This window comes from Euprymna scolopes, chromosome 25 (assembly GCF_053919585.1).
Source record: "Euprymna scolopes isolate OS-2025 chromosome 25, ASM5391958v1, whole genome shotgun sequence".
Lineage (NCBI taxonomy): Eukaryota > Metazoa > Mollusca > Cephalopoda > Sepiida > Sepiolidae > Euprymna > Euprymna scolopes.
Genome location: NC_136506.1, coordinates 53,534,141 through 53,558,203, shown reverse-complemented (window position 1 = coordinate 53,558,203; position 24,063 = coordinate 53,534,141). Strand labels below are relative to the sequence as shown.

At 40.1% G+C, this 24,063-nt stretch overlaps 1 protein-coding gene across 1 annotated transcript in view; it reads right to left on the bottom strand.

Annotated features, from left to right (window-relative positions):
- Nucleotides 1–20,705, bottom strand: part of LOC145247355 (COP9 signalosome complex subunit 7b-like) — a 307,459-nt gene extending 286,754 nt beyond the window's left edge. The window contains exon 1 of the mRNA XM_080109034.1: nucleotides 20,585–20,705. The gene's annotated coding sequence lies outside the window, so the exon portion shown is untranslated. The remainder of the gene's footprint in view (nucleotides 1–20,584) is intronic.
- Nucleotides 20,706–24,063: the final 3,358 nt, after the last annotated feature.

Below are 24,063 nucleotides of genomic sequence, written 5' to 3'. Positions count from 1 at the left end.
TCAGGTTGAAGTTTTTTGATTACTATAATTGGAATACCGTCAGGGCCAGTTGCTTTACTGGAATCAAGGTTTTTGATTAGCTTGGCAATATCATGTACAGATATACGTATATCACATAGCGTGTTTTCTGATACAGGAGGAAATATTGGGGGTTGGCGGCCTTGGTCGCAAAGGGTAGAATTAGCTGCAAAGTTCTTGACAAAGAGTTTAGCTTTGTCTGATGCTGACAAAATTACCTCAGGTCCATTGATAATAGTTGGGATGGAGCACACGCTTCTGTTCAGGATTCTGTTTGCTATTTGCCAAAACTGGTGGGAACCAAGCCGCTGCTCAGCTACTTTGGACTTAACAGATTGAGCATACAACTCTCTTGCATTCCTTATTACTTTCTTACAATGGTTGCTGGCAGACCTGAAAACGGCTTTAGTTTCCATACATCTATTACGTTTGAAGCAGTGGAAAAAGTGATTTCTGTGCGCAATGGCAGCAGCACATTCTGGAGAGAACCATGGCTGACTGTTAGGTTTTTGCTGAAACTTTTTAGAGGGTATGAAATGGTCAATACCTACAATTAACCATTCAGTCAGGTCTAATACTATAGAGGACACATCCTTTTTAAACATGGAATGCAGAGGTAGATCAGATATAAATGTACGGAAGCTATCCCAGTCAGCCTTAGTGTATCGATATACTGTACGATGGAGAGGTACGTCTGGGGACTTATTACATTTCATTTTTATCTTAATTGATACAACAGAGTGGTCGGAAGATCCAAGAGGCGACAGAACAGAAACTGAACATAGTTCAGGGCAAGTTGTGAGAAAAAGGTCTAGTAGGCTCGCATACTGGCCGTCATTGTCGGGCACACGGGTGGGTTCCTGAACAATCTGAGTGAGGTCATAGGCAATGGAGAAATCATGACAGAACCTCCCCTCATCATCGGTCTTGTTTGAGTGGATCAACCATTCGACGTTGTGAACATTGAAGTCTCCACATACGTGAATGTTAGCTGAAGGATAAGCAGATAGGACTTGGTCAATTTTCTCAGATATGCTTTGAAAGATAGTAACTCCGCTGTTGTGGGGGCGATAGAGAGTAAATATAAATGCAGTAGTGTGAGCTAAAGCAACCTGGAAGCACATATAAGGTAAGTTAGGATCTTCCCTGGAGATGTCCCTCCCACATGGAAAGCTATCTTTAATATAGGCACATATTCCATGCCCATGGCGATCTTGGGGGTCAGATTTAGAAGTTAAGTTAGAGTATCCTGTAATTGCAAACTCTTCTAGGAAAATAACCTGTCCAATGCCAGTTTCACTTAAAAATAAAAGGTCTGGTTTAGTCTCCTGTAATTGGGTTTCAACCTCTGGAAGGTTAGAACGAAAACCCCTGATGTTGGAGAAGGAGACATGGTAGTAGGGGTCTACGTTGGAAGTTGGAGAACCGGGTTTAATCGTGTATTTTTTCTTGAAACTTGTCATGATGAAATTTTGGAATTTGTGGACTAGGTCGTCAGATTTACTTAGAGCAGGACAGAGAGGGGAAACTAAGAGAGAAAAAGAAATGAAGAATTTAAGTGCTATTTCGAATTTCTCTCTACCGACATCTGTCAGACAAGTACGCCATTTTGTAGGCATAATTAACTATTACCGACGTTTTTGCCTAACTGCTCCATGTTACTCGCACCTTTAACGGACTTGTTAAAAAACCGAACCAAAAACCAATAGTTAGTTTTGGAAGGACATGCACTACAGGCCTTCGAACATTCGAAAACTGCTTTGGCGAACTTCACCAAACTCACTTATATCCAAGATAGCGATACAACGGAACTTACGCTTACGACGGACACATTGGAAATAGCAGTAGGAGCTGTCATTCACCAAATTTCTGACAACAAAATGACCCCTATTTCATTTTTCTCTGCCAAGTTAAACAAAGCGCAGACTAAAGAGAGAGTTACTTGCAATTTACCTTGCAATTAAGCACTTTAAACATCTCCTCGAGGGCAGAAAATTTTCCATTTATACGAATCATAAACCTCTAACATTTGCTCTACACACACATGTCGACAAATATGGTCCATGAGAAATTCGACACCTGGACTTTATAGCCCAATATTCTACCGATATACGGTATGTAAAGGGATAGGAAAATGTTGTAGCTGACACTTTATCTCGTGCAACAATTGCTTCTGTAAATTCCACTCCACTTAGTATGGAATTAATAGCACAAGAGCAATTAACCGATACCACGCTCCCAGTTATAATGGACAAAACTCCACTGAAACTGAAAGAAATGCCGATACCATTAGGAACAACAACTTTCTATTGCGATGTTTCACAAAAACACCCTCGCCCTTATATTTCACCCAGCCAAGTTTTCCAGCACTTCCACAATTTGTCCCACCCAGGAAAACGTGCCATCGTGAAATTAATAGCGACACGTTTTGTTTGGCCAAATATGAATACGGACATCTGTAGTTGGACCAAAACTTGCATTCCTTGGCAAAAAACAAAGTTCACAGGCACACAAAATCACCTTCAGGAACTTTCAGTGTACCAGACACTAGGTTTACTCATGTGCATATCGACTTGGTGGGACCCTTGCCCACTTCAAAAGGACATACCCACATCCTTACTATAGTCGATAGATCAGCAGATGGCCGGCAGCAATACCAGTGAAAGACACATCAGCCGCAACAATAGCCAGAGCGATTTTACAAGATTGGATAGCGATTTTCAGAGTGCCTTCCGTAATCACAACGGACAGGGGCTCACAGTTCCAATCCACACTTTTCACTGAATTCAACCATTTGTTGGGAACAAGGCATATTAAGACTACTGCCTATCATCCTTGCGCAAACGGTATGGTGGAACGATTGCATAGACAATTAAAAGCATCTTTGGCAATGAACGAAAACAAATCGGACTGGTCAGACAATTTGCCACTCATTCTCTTAGCAATTCACAACACTGTGAAGGAAGATTTGCAGAGCACACCTGCAGAATTAGTTTTCGGATCAACACTAATTTTATCAGGACAATTCTGCGAAAACAATACAGACATTTCCCCAACGACAACTTTTGTGACGGCATTAAAACACAAAATGTCACAATTAAAATTTACTCCAACCAAAAAGCCAGACACGAACATTTTCATTCCAAGCGATATTTACACATGTAAATACGTTTTTATCAGGAACGACGCAGTAAAAAAAACACTATGTCCAAATTATTCTGGACCTTATTTAGTTCTCGACAGAAGTAAAAAGTATTTTAGGATATTAAAAAGAGAAAAAAAGACACTATGCATTCCTAGACGAATAATTCATAGACGAACAATTACACATTTCTCCTACTCCAATACAAGAACATACACACTCAGAAACGGACAAAGAAATTACAAAAAACAACACACCACAAACAACAACAAAAACTGGTCGAAAAGTTCATTGGCCAAAACATTTCAAACAATATATAAGTTATTAAAAAAAAAAATAAAAAAATATGCATAAAAACAAAAACGAAATACGTTTCTATTGTATATATATATATATATATATATATATATATATATATATATATATATATATTCTCCCCAGGAGGGGGAGTCTTGTTCGAACATGTTTTCCCACACATATACACACTCACATGTACGCACGCACGTACGCACACACACACGCATATACACAGCCTCATACACACACTCACATTCATGCGCATACACACACCTGAGCTGTGACATCACTTCCTTTTAAGTGAAAACCAGACATGCGCAGTCAGAACACTGACCCCAGTATAAAAGTCAACAAAACCTGTTAACTTCCCTTTTTCGTCTGGACCAGCGTTCGACCTGTTGAGTCGACGAACCGACCGCGGCTCTAACTCTATCTCCCCTTTCGTCTTGGCCCATCGACACAGACATGTGCGCGACGTTCTACTGAGCTTAACCCTTTCTTTCTACAGACGGCTTGCCACTTCGCGTTTCTCTATTGCATTCCCTTTCCTTCTACACGCATAGTCATCAACGGCTGAATGAACACGTGTACACCCAAGACTTTCATTTCTCAACAGAAAATAAACGACATGTTTATTTTATTCCAGCATTTGAGTTCTTTGTTTCCTTCATTCAATTCGTTTCATTATTTTTTCTTGTAGCGAGTTAGGGTATTTTATATCCTGGTCCGCAACGCGCTTTATCCAATCTATATTCCTCAACAAGTGACGACGTTGAAAGTTTTAACTTCCTTGATGAACTATAGTGCCATATTTAGCAAGGAATTAGGCACCCCTAACCATTTTTTCATAAACTTACTGATCAGGTATTCCATTATCTCAACTTTTGCAAGTGCTAACTCATAAACCTGCTTCTTGATAAATTGAGAATTATTCCAAAGTATTATAACTTGTCTTTGTTTAGGAGGTCACGCTTATCGCTTGAGTATAATTCATCAGTATTTGTTTGTGTCCTGATGTCGATCAGTCAAAAATAGAGAATAATAAGGGTTTTTTTTTTCATAAATTGTGGGAATTTCGTTTCCATCAACAAAGAACCTTGTTTCGTTTCAGGATTAATTATAGACTAGCAGGACCTGTAGAAATTCTACAGGCGATATATTGATGTTGGTATTCTGTAGATGTTCAGAGTAAATAGAGACGCTCTGATATTATTGTAGCTCTTTTGTTAAAACTGCAAAAAGTATTTATCGAAGCTAGCAGGGGCGCCTGGCGTAGCTCAGTCATAAAGTACGCTTAAATATGATATTTTAATTTCGTATATATTATTATAGTAAATGTTCTACCGATTTCTATATATTATAAAGTCGCAATTTCAAAAATAAAAAAATATATCCATATGACTTTGGTGCATCAGCTTGAATCGAAACTAAAACCAATATATATATATATATATATATATATATATATATATATATATATATATATGTATGAATAAAAAATCAATACGAAAAATATATAAATATTTATATCTTTTCTGTATTTATTTCCTGTGTGTTGACGTGTAGGAATACAAAAAGTCTTTTGAAAAAACAAGAATGTTTCTTTCAAAAGCACATAATTTTCGACCGATCCTTCGATCTTCTCAGTGTGAATGATAGAAAACATGAGTGAGCGGGCAGAGTTAGCAGCGGGGGGGGGGCACGGGTATAGCCATTAAGGTAAAGATCTATTTGAATATGACCCTTCCAGCATTTTCAACTTGGAATGGTCAGCAACTTTTGTGGCCTCCATTCATAACTAAGTCTTTCCACGCACCCCACGAACACACTCGTATATGTGAACATACTACCACAAATGCTTCTCCACAGTGCGTTGAGGGTTGGGTCATGCTGCAGTTGTCTGAATACTTGTTTAAGGGTTTTTTGGAATTTGTCTGTGTTATTGTTGTAATCAAATACCATTGGTATTTTGGGGGATGATGTGTTACGTTTATATGTGAGTAAATTTATCCTGTTTCTATGTTCTGCTTTCCTAATTGATTCTTTAATTATTCTAAGGGGGTAATCTCTTTGAAGGAAGTAGTTGACCAGAATTCCTACTTGTTTATCATACTCAATCGGATCTGAGCAGATTCGTTTGACACGTAGGCACTGGCTGTATATGATAGATTTTTTATGTTGATAGGGTTGCAACTATTAAAATTAAGGTAACCGTGGCCATCGGTGGGTTTGGTGTAGAGTGATGTGGTGATGTGATTGTTTGTGATGTTTACTAAAACGTCTAAAAATGGGATGTGTGTGGTGGAGTGTTCTGTCGTGAATTTTATGCTGTTGTGACAGCTGTTTATATGTTGATAGAAGTCCATCAATGCATCTTCGCCATGCAGCCAAATGAGAAAGATGTCACCTATGTACCTATAGTAGTGTAGTGGTTTTAAGTTTATATATATATATATATATATATATATATATATATATATATATATATATATAACTTGAATTCCTTCAGCTATAATCGAAACCAAAACCAAAACTTATGAAGAATTCTTGGTAAAATTATTTATTACAAGAAATTACAATTAAACGACAGTCACCCAGATGTAAGCACGACACACAAAATATACAATACACATGATGTCCTATTAATATATAGATAAACTGTGACATTTTTATGGATTTTTTCCAAATTTCATCCTAGACAATTGGACTGTCACTTACATATTATGACAATAATTGTATATTAATCTAATGGTATTCGACAATGAAGCTACACTCTAGGGAGGTCACTTTCATATTACACCAATGGTTTTGTATTATTCTAATGGTATTCGACAAAGATGCTACATCCAAGGGAGGTCACTTACATATTATGGCAATGATTGTATATTATTCTAATGAAATTCGACAATGAGAATACATCCAAGGGAGATCACTTGCATATTGTAACAATGATTGTATATTAATCTAATGGAATTCGATAATGAGGCTACACCCAAGGGAGTTCACTCGCATATTATGACAATGATTGCATATTAATCTAATGGAATTCGACAATAAAGCTACACTCAAGGGAGGTCAGTTGCATATTATAATGATTGTATTATTCTAATAGAATTTTACAATGAAGCTACATCCAAGGCAGGTAACTTACATATCATAACAATTATTTTATATTAATCTAATGGTATTCGACAATGAAGTGACATCCCAGGGAGGTCACTTACATATTATTACAATGAATGTATATTATTCTAATGGTATTCGACAATGAAGCTACACCCAAGGGAGATCACTGGCATATTATGACAATGATTGTATATTAATCTAATGGAATTCGACAATAAAGCTACACCCAACTGAGTTCACTTGCATATTACACCAATGATTTTATATTAATCTGATGGAATTCGACAATGAAGTTACACCCAAGAGAAGTCATTTGCATATTATACCAATTATGGTGTATTAGTCTTATGGTATTCAACAATGAAGCTACATCTAAGGGAGGTCACTTGCATATTATGACAATGATTGTATATTAATCTAATGGAATTTGACAATGATGCTACATCCAAGGGAGGTCACTCGCATATTGTAACAATGATTGTATATCAATCTAATGGAATTCGACAATGTAGCTGCACTCAAAGTAGGTCACTTGCACAGTATAACAATGATCGTATATTAATCTAATGGAATTCCACAATGAAGCTACACTCAAGGGAGGTCACTTGCATATAATAACAATGATTGTATATTAATTTAATGGAATGCGACAATGAAGCTACACCCAAGGGAGGTCACTTGCATATAATAACAATGATTGTATATTAATTTAATGGAATTCGACAATGAAGCTACAACCAAGGGAGGTGCCTTGCATATAATAACACTGATTGTATATTAATCTAATGCTATTCAACAATGAAGCTACATCCAAGGGAGGTCACTTTCATATTGTAACAATGATTGTATATTATTCTAATGGTATTTGACAATGTAGCTACACTCAAGGTAGGTCACTTGCACAGTATAACAATGATTGTATTTTAATCTAATGGAATTCGACAATGAAGCTACACTCAAGGGAGGTACTTGCATATTGTAACAATGATTTTATCTTAATCTAATGGTATTCGACAATGAAGCTACACTCAATGGAGGTCACTTGCATATTATAACAATGATTGTATATTAATCTAATGGAATCTGATAATGAAGCTACATCCAAGGGAGATCACTTGCATATTATAACATATATACTGCACAAGCAACTTCTAAATTTTTCAAATCGGACATATACTGCACAAGCACCTTCAAAATTGTCAAATCGGACCTATAATGCATAAGCACCTTCTAAATTTTCCCATCGGACCTATATTGCATAAGCACCTTCTAAACTTTTCAAATCGGACCTATACTGCACAAGCACCGTCTACATATTTCAAATTGGACCTATACTGCACAAGCACCTTCAAAATTGTCAAATCGGCCTATAATGCACAAGCACCTTCAAAATTGTCAAATCGGACTTATATAGTACAAGCACCATCAATTTTTTTCAAATCGGACTTATACTGCACAAGCACCATGAAAATTGTCGAATCGGACATATACTTCACCTATGTCATACAATCCCAGGCGACACTTGGTATTCTGCTAGTACACATCCACCTATGTCATACAATCCCGGGCGACGCCGGCTGTTCTGCTAGTGCATATACACCTATTCATCCAATCCTGGGCTATGCCGGGTATTTTGCTAGTACAGATATTAACCTATGTAATCCACCCCGGGCGACGCTGGGCATTTGGCTAGTACATATATCAACCAATTTTTTCCAATCCCAGGCATCACCAAGTGTTCTGCTAGGAAAAATTCCATGAATTTTATCCAATCGCAGGCCATGCCGGGTAATCAGCTAGTATATATGTCGTGCTAGTGCTATGTCATACAATTCCGGGCGACGCTGGGTATTTTGCTAGTACATATACACCAATTTTATCCAATACGCATCTTTTTTTTTTTACTTGGTCTTTTGGCTAAGATCAAGGTGTAGTATCTGTTCTTAGAAATAAAGCGGTTTCATTTTTCACCCCCTCCCACTAACTCATGTTATGCCTCCCACCTTCCTCCCTCTAAATAGAATTAGTTAATATACGAAAAATATATAATACGCATCTTTTTTTTTACTTGGTCTTTTGGCTAAGATCAAAGTGTACTATATTGTCAAACTCTTGTCTCGCTCCTTTGGGACAGAGGAAGACACCGGGTGAGCAGACAGGTCTGTATTCAATGTCCGTGTGAGGGAGGCTTGGGAATGCCGGACTTGAAGTGTCATCCAGATGCTGAGAGGCTGGCCTTCCTGAGCCACTATCTGCAAGATGACCAACCGTGGCACCCCATGGTTGTTGCCTCCTTCCCCAACCTCGTTCTCGACCCTTCTATCGAGAGCCGTTGCAGGCCGCGGGGAGAATCTGCCTACATGGAAGAGTGCCGAGCCGTGCTAAAACGACTACCCAGGTCCAGCAACCTTGTGACTGCTACCTGTAGGGAACTCCGTAGGGATCTAGTGAAGGGGGCCGCCGATGACCCATTATGCGCGCGTTTGGGTTGGCAGCAGTGTGAGTTCCACTACGTGTGGAGTTGGGCGCCAGGTTCGAGTCATCTGAACAATTCGGAGTTCTATCTGACCTGGCGATTGGCCCGAAATGCACTTCCACTCAACAACATACAATTCAGTTCCGGGTTTTTGGAGTGACCTGATTGTCCTTATTGTGGTAGAAACTACTGATCATGCTTTCTTCGATTGCCGCGAACTCCACCAGTACTGGTCGTATGTCAGCGAAGTGATGGATTGCATCGATCCTTAGCATCCTCGCCCAATTACTGTATCCAATGCCGTGGACAACGTGAGGCCGCCGTGGGACCGGGAAAGACAAATGGTTTACGTTATGATCCTGCCTGTGGCGAAAAAATAAAATAAAATAATGGAAAAAAAAAAAAGTTTAAAGCATTTAACCCCCACACCCACCAAATCCCTTCAATACTAGAACAACCCAAGCGTGCTAGTTACTAGTCAGTTTTCGAGAAGACCTCGGAAGAAAGAGTATGTGCCTTCAGAGCAAAGTTAAAAACTTTATCCATAACTGTTGAAATGTATCCTGTCTTAATTTTGCCAATTTTTGCGTATTATATATATTTTATTTATTTATCTTTGTTCTCTTATTGCCGTCTTACTAAAAATTGAAACTCCTTAACATTACCTATCATGTCTTATTACTCGTGTTTTAACCTTTTTTTTGTTAAATACGTCTGGCATTACCCTAAACTAGCCTTTAAATAAGATGCCCTCAATCTAAAAACATAAGCTGACCTCACAAGTTGCATTATTGAAACGTAATTATGAGTTTAATCTCAAAGGTTCTATCGCGACGTACCTAAAGCAAAAAAAAAAAAAAAACACTTCCACGGATTAATATGGGAGGGGAGACTATCTTCAAACTCTATTCTAAACTGGGAATGGGCAAAGGACTTATACTAAGTAGATATAAATAAGTCCCTCTTACCGTTTTTCTTTTTTTTTTAATGGAGAGTAGATAATGCAATGGATGTGTTATCGGCAGCTCCAGTAGCTCTCGCTTCTCCTCTTTTGTCCCTCAGTCCTCATTTCTAATGAGTGATGTTTCTGGTAAAGGGTGAAGAAAAAGCTGCTACCCAGGTCGGTAGTACTTCGTGAACAGTAGTCTGAGATGTCGGAAATTTTCTGTCTCTATGTCTATCCTTGCGGCCATGTCACTAGTAAGGGTGCTGGAGTTAAACGTTTTCATCTGGGCTGACGTTAACCGCCTGATAGTGGAATAGCCACTAAGGAGGCTGTCCTATCAGCAGGTGCAAAGTACTGGGGCTGCTGTATTGCCATTTGGTGAATGGATTCTGGACCATGCAGTAGTCTCTGGTGGGGCCTCTCGATGCCATACTAGTGGGTAATTGTTATGGCTTTACCTTATCATGTGCTACAAAAAAAAAAAAAAATTTTCCCATCTTTCCTCTCTTACTTTCCCTCTCTGCTCTGCTCTAACCAAGTATACTGACCTGTTCCACAAACCCCAAAATCCTCAACATGAAATATCTCAAAAAAGAAAACACGAATAAACCTAGAACCCCATCCTCCTACTACCACGTCTCCTCCAATATCAAGGGTCTACATTCTAACCTTCCAGAGGTTGAAACCCAATTACAGGAGACGAAACCTGACATATTCTTCCTAAGCGAAACTGGAATAGGGCTGACCACCTCCCTAAATGAGTTCATAATTAAAGGATACTCTAACCTAACATCTAAATCTGATCCCCAAGATCACCACAGGCATGGAATATGTGCCTACATTAAAGATGGCTTCCCATGTGGCAGGGATATCTCTAGAGAAGACCCTAATCTACCTTATATGTGCTTCCAGGTTGCACTTGCTTACACCACCGCATTTATATTTGCCCTCTATCGCCCCCACAACAGTGGAGTTACTGTCTTTAAGAGTATATCAGAAAAAATTGATCACATCCTGTCTGCTCATCCCTCAGCTAACATTCACATTTGCGGTGACTTCAATAGTACCGGTCAGTTCGCAAGACTCCTAGACCTTTTTCTATCCACATCCCCTGAGCTATGCTCGTGTTCCCCTGAGCTATGCTGCGTCGTATCAGTTAAGATAAAAATGAAATATAATAAATCTACAGACGTACATCTCCACTGTACTGTATACCTATACTCTATGGCGGACTGGGATAGCTTCCGTACATTCATATCTGATCTCCCTCTCCATTCCATGTTTAAAAAGGATGTATTCTCTAATTCTCTATAGTATCAGACCTGACCGAATGGTTACTTGTAGGCATAGACCAATTCATACCATCCCAAAAATTCCAACAAAAACCTAACAGCCAGCCATGGTTCTCCCCTGAATGTGCTGCTGCCATCGCACACAGAAATCACTTTTTCGATAGCTACCAACGTAATAGATGCACTGACACTAAAGCTGCTTTCAGAACCGCCAGCAACCACTGTAAAAGAATAATAAAAAATGCAAGAGAACTATATGTGCAATCCGTTAAGTCCAAAGTAGCTGAGCAGCAGCTTGGTTCCCACCAGTTCTGGCAAATAGCAAATAGGATCCTGAACAGAAACGTGCGTTCTATCTCAACCATTATCAATGGACCAGAGGTCATCTCAACAGCATCCGACAAGGCCAAACTATTTGCCAAAAACTTTGCAGCAAATTCTACCCTGTGTGACAAAGACCATCAACTCCCCATATTCCCTCCTATAACAGACAACACGCTATGCAACATACAAATATCTGTGCGTGAGGTCGCCAAGCTAATCAAGAACCTTGACTCTAGTAAAGCAACTGGTCCCAACAGTATTCCAATTATAGTGTTAAAAAAATTACAACCAGAACTTGCCCCCATACTTTCCAAACTGTTTAAGCGTTGCCTTAAGGAGAAGTGCTTCCCAACACCCTGGAAAACCTCATCAGTATGCCCTGTATTTAAGAATTCAGGAGATAAGTTATCTGCCTCTCAGTACAGACCAATAAGTCTCCTGTGTGTCATGATTAAGTTGCTGGAATCCACAATAAATAGAGAAGTAGTCAACCACCTCAGCAGAAATAACCTTCTTAGCGACACGCAATATGGTTTCCGCTCTGCTAGATCTACAGCAGATGTGCTAATGGTTATATCTCATAGGATTAGTGAGTCTCTCGACAAAGGCTTCATTTCTAGGGCAATTGCTCTCGACATATCAAAGGCCTTCGATAAGGTTTGGCATAAAGGCCTACTACACAAAATTTCCAGCTACGGTATAACTGGAAATGTTTTCTCTATCATTAAGTCATTTCTCTCAGATAGGCTCATAAGAGTAGTGGTTGATGGGCAGAAATCAGAGGCCCACAGTATTAATGTAGGAGTCCCTCAGGGGTCCATACTGGGCCCAACTCTCTTCCTGATCTACATCAATGATCTCCCAAAACACATACTAAAATCTTTCGTTGACATCTATGCTGATGACACGACCATCTATGGCAACACATCAAAGGCTGTACATGATGATGTTCTCTCTGATTCACTCTCCTCTGATCTTGAGCACGTGGTTCAGTGGGGAAAGAGGTGGCTGGTTACCTTTAATGCATCTAAGACCAAGCTCCTATCTCTACATTATAAACGCTCTGATCCCCATCTGGCATCAATTGAAATGGATGGCTCTCGTCTAAGGGAGGCCCCAGGCTTTGATAAGCTCCTGGGTTTGACCTTTACTCCTGATCTTAAATGGAACACATACATCAAGTCTGTGGCCAAGGTTGCTGGGAAAATGGTGGGATCCTTCTACCGCTCCAGAAGATAACTCACTAATGATGCAATTCTCTATCTATATAAGAGCCAAGTACGTCCAAAGATGGAGTACTGCTGCCACATCTGGGCGGGGGCTGCTAAAAACAGCCTATCCTGCCTTGACAGAGTACAAAATAGACTTCGTGGCTTGGTGGGGGATGCCCTTTTCTCTACCCTGCAACCTCTTTCCCACAGAAGAGACGTAGCGAGCCTGTCATTGTTCTATCGTTATTTACATGGCAGGTGCTCGTCTGAGCTCCATTCTCTGGTCCCCCCTCGCCAATCTTTTTCAAAAAACACCTTCAATAATTTTCCCCACTCCCTATTTGTTCCTAAATCAAAACGTAGATACTTTGAACAAAGCTTCTTTCTTAGAACTGCACGCCTGTGGAACTCTGTTTCGCTTGCCTGTTTTCCTCCCGACTTCTACCTGGATGTCTTCAAGTCCAACACAAACAAATTCCTGATGAACCGCCCCCCCCCCAAGTAATGACACCTTACCAATTCTCCACTACTATTGCTACACTATCCCTTTGATTACTGTACATACAATAACCCTTATCCCTGAGTGGCCATTGGGCCTTGATAAGTGGTGAACTTTTTAAAAAAGTTCCAGTTACTGAATTATAAGTGGTTCCTATTTACAATGCCCTCTCCCCATGTAAATAATGGCTTTTTAAATAGTTTTGAGATAAGATTGGAGATTATGTTTAAAAAATAAACAATTATAAAAAGTATTGCTGGAAAGAACGTGTGTTTATGCAGTTATTATACCGATTTGAGACGCTAAAACGTATTATGGTGTTGTATTTTAATGAACTTTTTATGGGCGAAAACGGTTTTTTGTATTTGTAACGGAAAAAAAATGTTTTCGGATTTATTTATGATGAGTGTAGATAAAAAAAGGTTCTAAGTTTATTAAAAAACGGAAAAGAAAGTGTAAAAATAAAGGAAGGCCGTGGGTAAATCGCTGTTGTAAAATGCTCTTAACGGGTTAAAGTAGTTTTATTTGTAAAAAAAAAAAAATGCGTTAAAATAACTTAAACGTAATACAGAAATGAACGATGAAAAAAAAAAAAAAAAAAAGCAGAAAGTATTAAAAATTGTTTATTGGGATAATTTAAACGCGAAAAAAAAACAAAAAAACAATTGGGAAAATGAAAATAAAAAATGTAAAAAAAACAAACATATATCCGGATTAATGGCATCCGCACGGTTTACTCAAACAAGAAAAAAAAATCCTAATCGTGTAAAATTACCTATTTTTCCAAATAATCGCTCAAAAATCGAAAATTAAACATAATTTTCCTACAAATGGAACGCCGACGACAGGAGATTATGTTTCACAAATAAACAATCATAAAAAGTATTGTAGGAAATGTACAGTTTGCGTTAAGCAAGCTGGTTTCCCAATCCGACAGCGTGTCGCCGTCGATGAGTGTAAACACATAATGGCGATTCCTCTCTTCTTTTATAAGGGGAATAACTCCACTTATGCCAAGTCTGAGAGAAAGGGCGATAACTCCTTTCTGGCCTCTACATGCCCCTCCCCCTCGTGACCACAAAAGCAAGTTGTTGTGGTCATCCTTTATGTGGAGAAATACCCGTGCGACTTCCCCCGCATTTGCGTCGACAAACCTCTTGGGGCTCTCGTCCTCCGACTTGACGGTTCCCTTAACGGGGGAGGACTGTATTTTTGGGTATCTCCTCCTGTGGTATCTTCCACTTCCATTTCTTCCTCATGCTCGCTTGGGGATTCCGTGTCGGCGTGTTGTTCCACCTCCATTGCCTCCTCCGGAGGTTGTTCCTGTGGGGTCTCCACATTTATAGGTGGGTTCGGGATTTCTTGTCTGATGTTACGAGGGCCATCCACTACCGGGTGTATTCTACGGAGAAACCGACGGTTGCGCAATGTCACTCGATTGCTTCCATCGACCCGGACTTGGTACTGTCGGTACCCCTGGGTCTCCACGATTCTCCCTGTCTTTGTCCATCGACGTGGGTGGTTCCCGTCCTGGTTCTGGATCTGGACGTAATCTCCTACCTGGAGTTCCCGGAGTGGGCGACTATGTTGGTTGTAATACTGCTCGTTCCTCATATGTCACTGCTACTTCCCTTAGTTTGCCTATTTCTGTCCACTGTTTTCGAACCTGGTATTTGTCCCGCAGGACAAGAAGGTGGTCTTTAATGACCGGACCATACAGCATCATGGCCGGGGACATGTCCAGATCCTGGACAGGCGTGTTCCTATGGGTCAGTAGTGCTCGGGCTGCCCGATCATGGCACAGGCGTCCATAACTGTCCGTATTGTCCGCCAGTATACGTCTCGCGGTTTTGACGGCTAACTCTGCGCGGCCATTGCCTTGGGCATAATGCGCTGATGAGGTACGTTTTCGTATGCCCCAATTCCTCAAAAAGGAGTCGTATTCCTGGGATTCAAATGGTGGTCCACCATCCGACGAAATCTCTTCCGGTACGCCGTAGGTACAGAACCAAGTCCTCAAGGTATCGCACACCGTCTTGGCTCTTCCCGACGTCATTAGGGCCACTTCAACCCATCCTGTATACCTGTCTGCGTATACCATAAAGTGTCTACCCTGCATCTGGACGAAGTCAACCACCACTTGTTGGAATGGGAATTCCGGGTCTGCTGGGGACATCAAGGGTTCCCTGGGCTGAGACGGTGCGATTTCATTGCACGTGCGGCACTGGGCTCTTGTTTGCCTGATGTTAGCATCCAACCCTGGCCAGAATAGTCGTTGTCTCGCATTCGCCAGCATTCCGTTCACACCCTGATGAGCGGAATGAAGAGATTCCAATACCTCTGCGCGGAGTTGTCGAGGTATTAGGATTTTGTTCCCCTTGATCATCACTCCTTCCAGGCAATATAATTCCTCACGCATAGGCCAAAAGACTCGAACTACGGTTGGGATATTGTTACGTGACTGGGGGAAGCCATTTTGAATCAGCTCTTTCAAAGTCCGGCATTCTTCGTCTGTGGCTGCCGCAGCCACAATCCTTCCCCATGTGATGGCTCTTAACGTAGTATCATTCTCATACATCGATGTTAGGGCGGCTTTGACTGCGGTGTCAATGGATTGCTCCTGGTTTCTTGGTGGGGTGCCCGCCGGGTACCGAGATGCACAGTCAGGGGCCAAGTTGAGTTTCCCCGGTCGATGTTTTATCTTGAATTTATACATGAGTGACTTTTCCTTGAAGTTTAACAGGCGTGGGTTTTTTATGTTCTCCAGGGCTCGGTCCGAAAATATCTTTACGAGCGGTAAGTGATCCACTGTAATCACCAAGTCTGGGCATCCGAGTATGAACATGCGGCATGATTCCAACCCATAGATCAGAGCCAAGGCTTCACCTTCCACTGGTGCATATCGTGATTCCGCGTCGTTGGTAAAACGGGATCCCGCCAGGATGAGTTTCCAATGGCCATCCCTACAACTCATGTTTAATTCCCCCTCACATCTGCAATGCTTTTGAAACAGAAAATACGATATCCCTGTTTTGCTGTAGTCTGTCGCGAGTCCTGTTGCTCTGTTCATTTCGAACGTTTGGATGCCTTTTTCAATTCTTTCCACTATTATTTTTTTCGACTCTTGGAATACCTGTTCCAGTGTCTCATCCCAATAAAATTTCCTGTCCTTTGTTTTCAGCAACTCTCGGAATGGGGCCATAACTTCGGTTTGTGAGAATGCATAGGAGACTTGGTTTACGAGTCCGAACCAGGACCTAACCCCAGTAATATTTGTCGGGGTGGGGAAGCTCAGGATGGCTTCAGTCATTCTTCTTGTGGGTTTGACCCCGTTCGCTGTTACTTGAAACCCTGCGAACTCCACTTCCATGTCAGCAAAGTGAAACTTGTCTGGGTTAAACACAATCCCTCTATCGGTGCAGTGGTTTATATATTCAATTGTGTGCCAGAATGAGGATTCCATTGAGTTGTCCCACAGGAGACTGTCATCTATACACCGAGTTTTTCGAGCCATGTCCATGGTGATATCGTCAAACCGACGGGTGTAGCCATCTCCTGATCCATGGAATCCTTGAGGGGCTCGACAGTACCTGTATCGACCCCATTCAGTGATGAACGTGGTGGCGTTTCGTGCAGCTGGAGACAGCGGTAAACTGTGGTAACCGTTCCCCGCATCGAGTACAGTCTTCCTGGTATGTGCAGGTATTACCGAGACTTGATTGAATGGGGACGAAGTGTGGTGCGTCTCCCTCATGGTCGCCTCGTTCAACTTTTGTAAGTCCACCGTCCGCCTTGGGGATCCATCCTTTTTTGGTGTGACCACCATTCTCGAGCACCAAGTAGTCGGTGTGCCTACCGGTACGGGTTCGATTATCCCCAGTGCCACGTCACGGTCTATATCTTGTTTCACCTTTTCCTTCCAATGATGGGGGACAGGTATTGGTGTGTGGATTGCCGTCGGTGTTGCATCTGGGAGGAATTTTATTTCTAAGGGTTTACCCTTCATTACTTGGAGTGGTTGGTGTGGACAGGTATTGAATGCGCTGGCCTTGAAATGTTCCTTTAGCCATTGCTCCAATTTTTCTCTGTTAATGTCGGTTGGCTCCAATGGGATTGCTGCTGGTTTCTTCGGAGCCGGTGTTCTGCGCGGACACCCGCAAGGGGCCGTCTCTTCTGTTTCCGCTGAGCTGCTTTGCGATAATGATGTAGGAAAATTGGATGGCAATAATTTCAGCTCCTTAAGTGCCGTCTGTGATAAGTAGAGCCCGGATGTGTTGTCAGACACATACACTGCCTGTCGTGTTTCTCTTGATCCCACCTTAATATGTAAAAACAGGACCCCCTTGATGTGTAACTGGCTATTTGTTATACCCCTTATCCGATGGGTAGTTGGAACCAAGTACCCATTTGGGTACCCGAGGAGTCCTTGAATCTCGGGGCCAACAGAGCAAGTTTGGGCTCCTGTGTCCACGAACGCTTGGATGGCGTGGGTGCTCACTTTCATCGGCTTCTTTGGCACCCTTCCAAAGGTCGCATGGCACTTGTTCATTACAGTTACCTCTGCTGTAACTGAGGGGGGCGGTTCTGGGGCGCCCACCTGGAACTGTTTCCCATTCCACTCAAGGTGAGGAATGTTTGCCGGTTGTCTCTCATTGTGTCTGTGAGTAGGGGTTTTATCCGTGGTGCAAAACATGAACGACTCCCCGCTTTTTATAGCCTCCGTTTTGGATCTATTAATTTTCCGGCACACCTTTTTAATGTGCCCTACTATTCCACAAAAGTGGCACTTAAGTCCCACTGCTGGGCAATCTTTCCGGTTCATCGATCCACCTCGGTGTGATGTTTTTCCGCAACCGTTGCAAGGTTTGGTGTCCCGTGGGTTCGACAGGGCCTTTGCCTCATGCATTTGTTGTACTTGATTCGACTTTTGTACCCCAGATATCGTGAGAGGTTGTGTGGTATCGGAAAAGTGTGGAGTTGCTTCGTCTGTTGCCTCCAGGCAAACCAACCGTGAAAACTTTAGATCCAAGGTAGGAAGTGTAGCTGCCTCTGCCAGTACCCTTCTCTGGTGTTCGATATTTCTTAACCCTGCCATCATTTGCCCGGCAACCATATCGTCTGAGTAATTAACCTGCTGCCGGCAAGTGGGTTCGTTCGGACACTGAATACTAAATTCACAAAATTTCGCCTGGCCACGTAACCTCGATAAAAAATGGGTCACTGACTCATCCTCATTTTGCTTCATGGAGTGAAACGTTTGTCGGTGGACTTCCTAGTGTAAGCCTCGAACGGCCACCAGTCGTATTTGGCAAAGAAGGAACTCTTCTGCCGCATTGTTGAGTCGTTCTGGTCCAACGAGCTCAAACAGTAACCTGTTCGTTTCCGGTGTGCATGCTTCTCGCAGTTCGTTTCGAATTACAGCTGGATTTTCGAGTCTGCACATCTCCTTGTACCGTGACCAGGTGTCTAAAAAGAGTGCCCATTCGCTATCTGTTGAGTCCAGACCTATAGAAGGTCGCTGCATTCTTTTTGTTTGCGACGTGTTCGCTCGTCCATGTAAGATGTCCTTCCGTAATTCGATGTTTTCTTTTTGTAACTCGACTAGTTGACGTAATAAGAGAACGTTTTCTTGTTCCATAGTGTGACGATATTTTTAGTCCAATGCTGCGATATAAGTATTTCACGTTTTAAAGTGACAATATGTTCATAGCGCCATGTACAGTTTGCGTTAAGCAAGCTGGTTTCCCAATCCGACAGCGTGTCGCCGTCGATGAGTGTAAACACATAATGGCGATTCCTCTCTTCTTTTATAAGGGGGATAACTCCACTTATGCCAAGTCTGAGAGAAAGAGCGATAACTCCTTTCTGGCCTCTACAGGAAAGAACGTGTGTTTATGCAGTTATTGTACCGATTTAGGGCGTCAGAAACGCATTATGGTGTATTTTAATGAACGTTTTATGGGCGAAACGGTTTTTTGTATTTGTAACGAAAAATTACAAAAAAAAATGTTTTCGGATTTATCTATTTATGTTAAAAGTGTAGATAAAAAGGTTCTAAGTTTATTAAAAAATGGAGAAGAAAATGTAAAAAAAAAAAAATAAATAAATAAAAAGGAAGGAAGTCCGTGGGTAAAATCGCCGTTATAAAATGCTCTTATGGCTGTCAATGGGTTAAAGTATATTATTTGTAATAAAAAAAATTGCGTTAAAACAACTGAAACATAATACAGAAATGAACGATGTAAAAAAAAAAAGGGCAGACAGTATTAACAATTGTTTATGTGGATAATTCAAACGCGAGAAAACAAAAGAACAATTGGGACGCTGCAAACGTACACGGTAAAACAATACGTTTTATGGTTGCGTTGATTATTCCAGGTTAATGGCATTCAGACGGATCACACAAACATAAAAAAAAATCCTCCCTATTTGTGTAAAGTTACCTATTTTAAAAATTGAATATTAAACATGATTTTCCTACGAATCGAACGCAGACGAAAGTCATTTAGCAGCAAAAACGCACATGAACCTACCGATGAGAAATATAAGAATGAAAAACCCATACTGGAATCCTTCAACCAAGTTATAGAAACTTAAAATCTAAAAAAAAAAAAAAAATTAATAAAACCTGAAGCAAAAAAATAAAACCTAAATAAATAAAATAAAACTAATATTGAAACAGATTAGTAAATGTGCCAACAAATTCACCGTTCTCACACAACTATTTTGTATCTAGAAATGTAAACAAAAAATAAAAAAAGAAGGAAGGAAGGAAGGAAAAGAGACGGATAGAGAGTAGTAGTAGTAGTAGTAGTAGTAGTAGTAGTAGTAGTAGTAGTAGTAGTAGTATTCGAAATAATAACGTTAATATTTCAGTGTGCAGGTCAAAATCTGCAAAAGAAGCGATTTGTGTTTATTTGTTTACGTTGTTATGGGTTAATGTTTACGCGCGCATGAATAACCGGATGTCGTCAAACCAGAAAGTGGGTTACATCACTCGTTACAAGGTCATTTGAGTTTTATAATTATATATATATATATATATATATCTTTAGAAAAATTAAAATATATATATATATATATATATATATATATATATATATATATATATATATATATATATATATATATATATATATATATATATTTGAATATTTGAATTTTTCTCTTCCAATTCAGAACATAAAATGCGCACATATGCGATACGGTCATGAAAGAGTTAACTTCCATTCATATATAATAATTGTACTCACCATAGAATGTTTTTATCAAATGAGCTATTAAATATCAACCCAGTTGCGTATGGATGTTAGTGTAAATCTTAAATCTTAATTTGTGTAAAGAAAACAGAAAACGTTAACACACACACACACACACACACACACACACACACACACACACACACACTTTTGACAAAGAAAGCATTCCTAAAATAAGACTCAGATACCAATAGTTAAGAATGCCTTGATAGTATGAATGACCTACTTACGATTAGATGATTCTCTCAGCTAGGGGGGGGGGCGTCTCAATTTAGTCACAATGCCTGTCAAACCTGAATAGTTACATTTACTACTGCATAAACTATTTGCTCAATTTTGATCTCAATAGTGTCATCATTGTTAAAATAGAAAAAAAATATATAGTCATTAATTATAAGATAAAACTGTTTCAAACTAAAAATGAAGACAATCATCCATAATGCTTGTATTAGAAAATATAGAAAATTTATAATTAAAATTAAAATCTTTTACTTTACATTTATTTTTAACAAGCAGGGGTGGCTGGTGTTGTCTTGTCATAAAATACGCTTAAGTATAATATTTTAATTTATGCAGATTTTGTATATATTATTCTCAACTCAATTCGCTATCAATTATTACATATTATATTGTACTCAATATATAGTAGTAAGTGGGATCCCTTTACCATGCTAGAAAATTTATCACACCTGCCAGTATCTTATATCTCTATAAAGCCACCTTCGCTCATGCAAAGAGTATTGTTGTCACATCTGGTCTATCAGCAGTAGACAACATTTAAAAAAGAATCTCCAATCTAATAAGTCCCACACTGTCTGTCAAACTTTAGCCTCTGTCCAATCGCAGCAATCTTACATCCCTGTGCTTGTTTTACAAATGCTTCAATGGAATGTGCTCTGATGAACTTGCGGCTCTGGTGCAGAAGTTTAAATGTAATGTGAACAAACATCTCACTGCACAACTCCTCATAGGATGCTTCTATGGATATGGATCCATATTTACAGTAAATCCTTACATCTCAGTGGCAATGTGTTTTTTTTTTTTTGGGGGGGGGGGAATTCAAATAAACAAAAAGTCAAATAAGTACATCATTGCAACTATATATTTAAGGAGAAAAGATATTTTTCAATATAAATAAACGCAAGTGTTTCTGTTCAGAAAAATGTCAGACCAACGTTTCTAAAGTCATTGGAACTATTTTTTTTAATTTGTTTTTTACATGGAGTTCACCACTTATCAAGGCCCAAGGGCCACTCGGGGATAAGGATTATTGTGTGTACAGTAATCAATGGGATGGTGTAGTAATAGTATTGGAGAATTGATAAAGTGTCATTACTTAATGGGGCGGTTCATTAGGAATTTGTTTGTATTGGACTTAAAGACATCCAGGTTGAATTCGGGAGGGAAACAGGCAAGCGGAACAGAGTTCCACAGGCATGTAGTTGTAACGGGATCCCAGGCAGTGCCAGATATCCTATACAGCAAGATGAAGATGGGAGAGGATGAGATATGGTCAGGGGGGGTCCATGCTGACACTTGGTCAAGGAAAAACAGATGTTTATGAGATTTCTGTCCACCAAAGAAGAAATAGTATCTTTTTCAATGAAAAGAAAATATAAAATCTGATAATAGGATTCGAGAACAAGAGATTGTTTTTCTAGTTGAATTTGGTAAAAATGAATTTTAACTACTAATTGAGTGAGACAGGTACAATGACTTGGGTTCAAAAGGTCTGCTTTGGTGTCTGGGAGATGTTGTCATTTGGGTCCACCTGTTGTATTTAACACCAAGCCAGTGATAAGTTAGTTGGACAGATAAATAAATAAATTGAACCTAGGGAGAGATATGGTCATGAAAGAGGAAGAAGAGGGTCACAAGAAAATAGAAAATGAAAAGAATAAAATAAGGGGATAGAGAAAGGAGTTCACGAGAGAAGAAAAAGAATAAGATAATGGGATAGAGAAAAAAAAAGAAAAGCGTCAACATCGCTCTCACCCTGCCTGGGGGGGGCGAAACGCCCATAAGAGCTAAGTTTAAAGGCTCTTGTTCTTAGCTGGGAAATTAATTAGAGGAACTTAAGTTATGCAACCTGCATCATGAAGCTCGGATTAAGAAACTCGACTTTTAAACAAGTGTAGAACGATTTCTGAATAATTATTTTGTTGGTTTTTACGAAAATGAACCAAAGTTTTTCTTTCTTTCTCGATTGTCGGCCTGAATGAAGATGCAGTTTATTTCAGGTATGCCCTGACGCCAGATGATGAAAGAGATAGACTGGATCCAGCACGAAGCCAGAGTGACGGCCGAAATCGACAATGTTACCACACGGACTTAGGGTCATGCACATTTCGCATGCCCTGAGCAGCAGAAAGATATTTTCCAGTGACCAGTGAGAGCCTGGTCACCCTTGAGGGGTCCACCACTAGACAAGTAAGAATGTAGCCCTGCTGGGTTGCATCTATGGTCCTGTGAGCTGAGAGCGACGAACACGGCCAGAAGTACATCACAAGTATGCTCCCATAAACCAGGATAGCGATGGATGCAGTCCGGCCCTCGGACAAGAGAGGGTGTTAGGGTTATATTATGGTGCCGATGACCTAGGACATCACCTCTCTGAGATGTGCACGAATGAGTAACCACGAACATATTTTTGAAGCGTGGGAAAAAAAACATTGAAAAATATAAGGAAAAAGGAAAATGGCCCCAAAAAATGTTGAAAAATGGGAAAAGAACCATCGAAAAGAAAACTTATTGAAAAGAAAAGAAAGACTGACATTGAATTTATTGGAAAGAAAAGAAAGATTGAAATTGAACTTTGAAGGCATAGCTAAAAAAATAATAGCCACCCATCAGAATGCATGAAAAAAGCTATGCTGCGAGGAGCAAGGAGGACCACGAGAGTCAGAGAAAAGGAGAGATGGAAAGAAACGAAGTAGACGATAAGAGAGGTAAGGGCAGATTTTTATTGGTTCCTATTGCTTCGCTTAAATATTTTTTTTAGGTGCGGTTGTCAGTGTGGTTTTTCTTGATTAAGTCTCCCGTAACGAAAGTTTTGTCTTAATATGCAAAGTATTGTTGATTTTTCTCCCAACCCCAAAGGAAAAAGTGAAAATGAAATATGTATTCGTTAGACTGGTTGATATGTCGTCGTTGTATAAGAACGGACGCGCATATGTTGTCACTGATATAAGAGAGAGAGAGAGAGAGAGAGAGAGAGAGAGAGAGAGAGAGAGAGAGAGAGAGAGAGAGAGAGAGAGGCAAATCCCCTTAAAAGGTATAGAAGTAAACAGATTTAGTAGACATGGAAGGGAGAAATGTGTTGAGAGGAGAAATGGTTAGAAAAGTCAACCCTTGAATCAGGCTTAACATGAATGGGAATTTAGTGGCCGTGTGATTTAAAAAACAAGAGAGAAATAGAGACTAGAAATGAATAAAGAAAAGAAATAAGCAGAATGGAGAGAGCGGTAGATAGA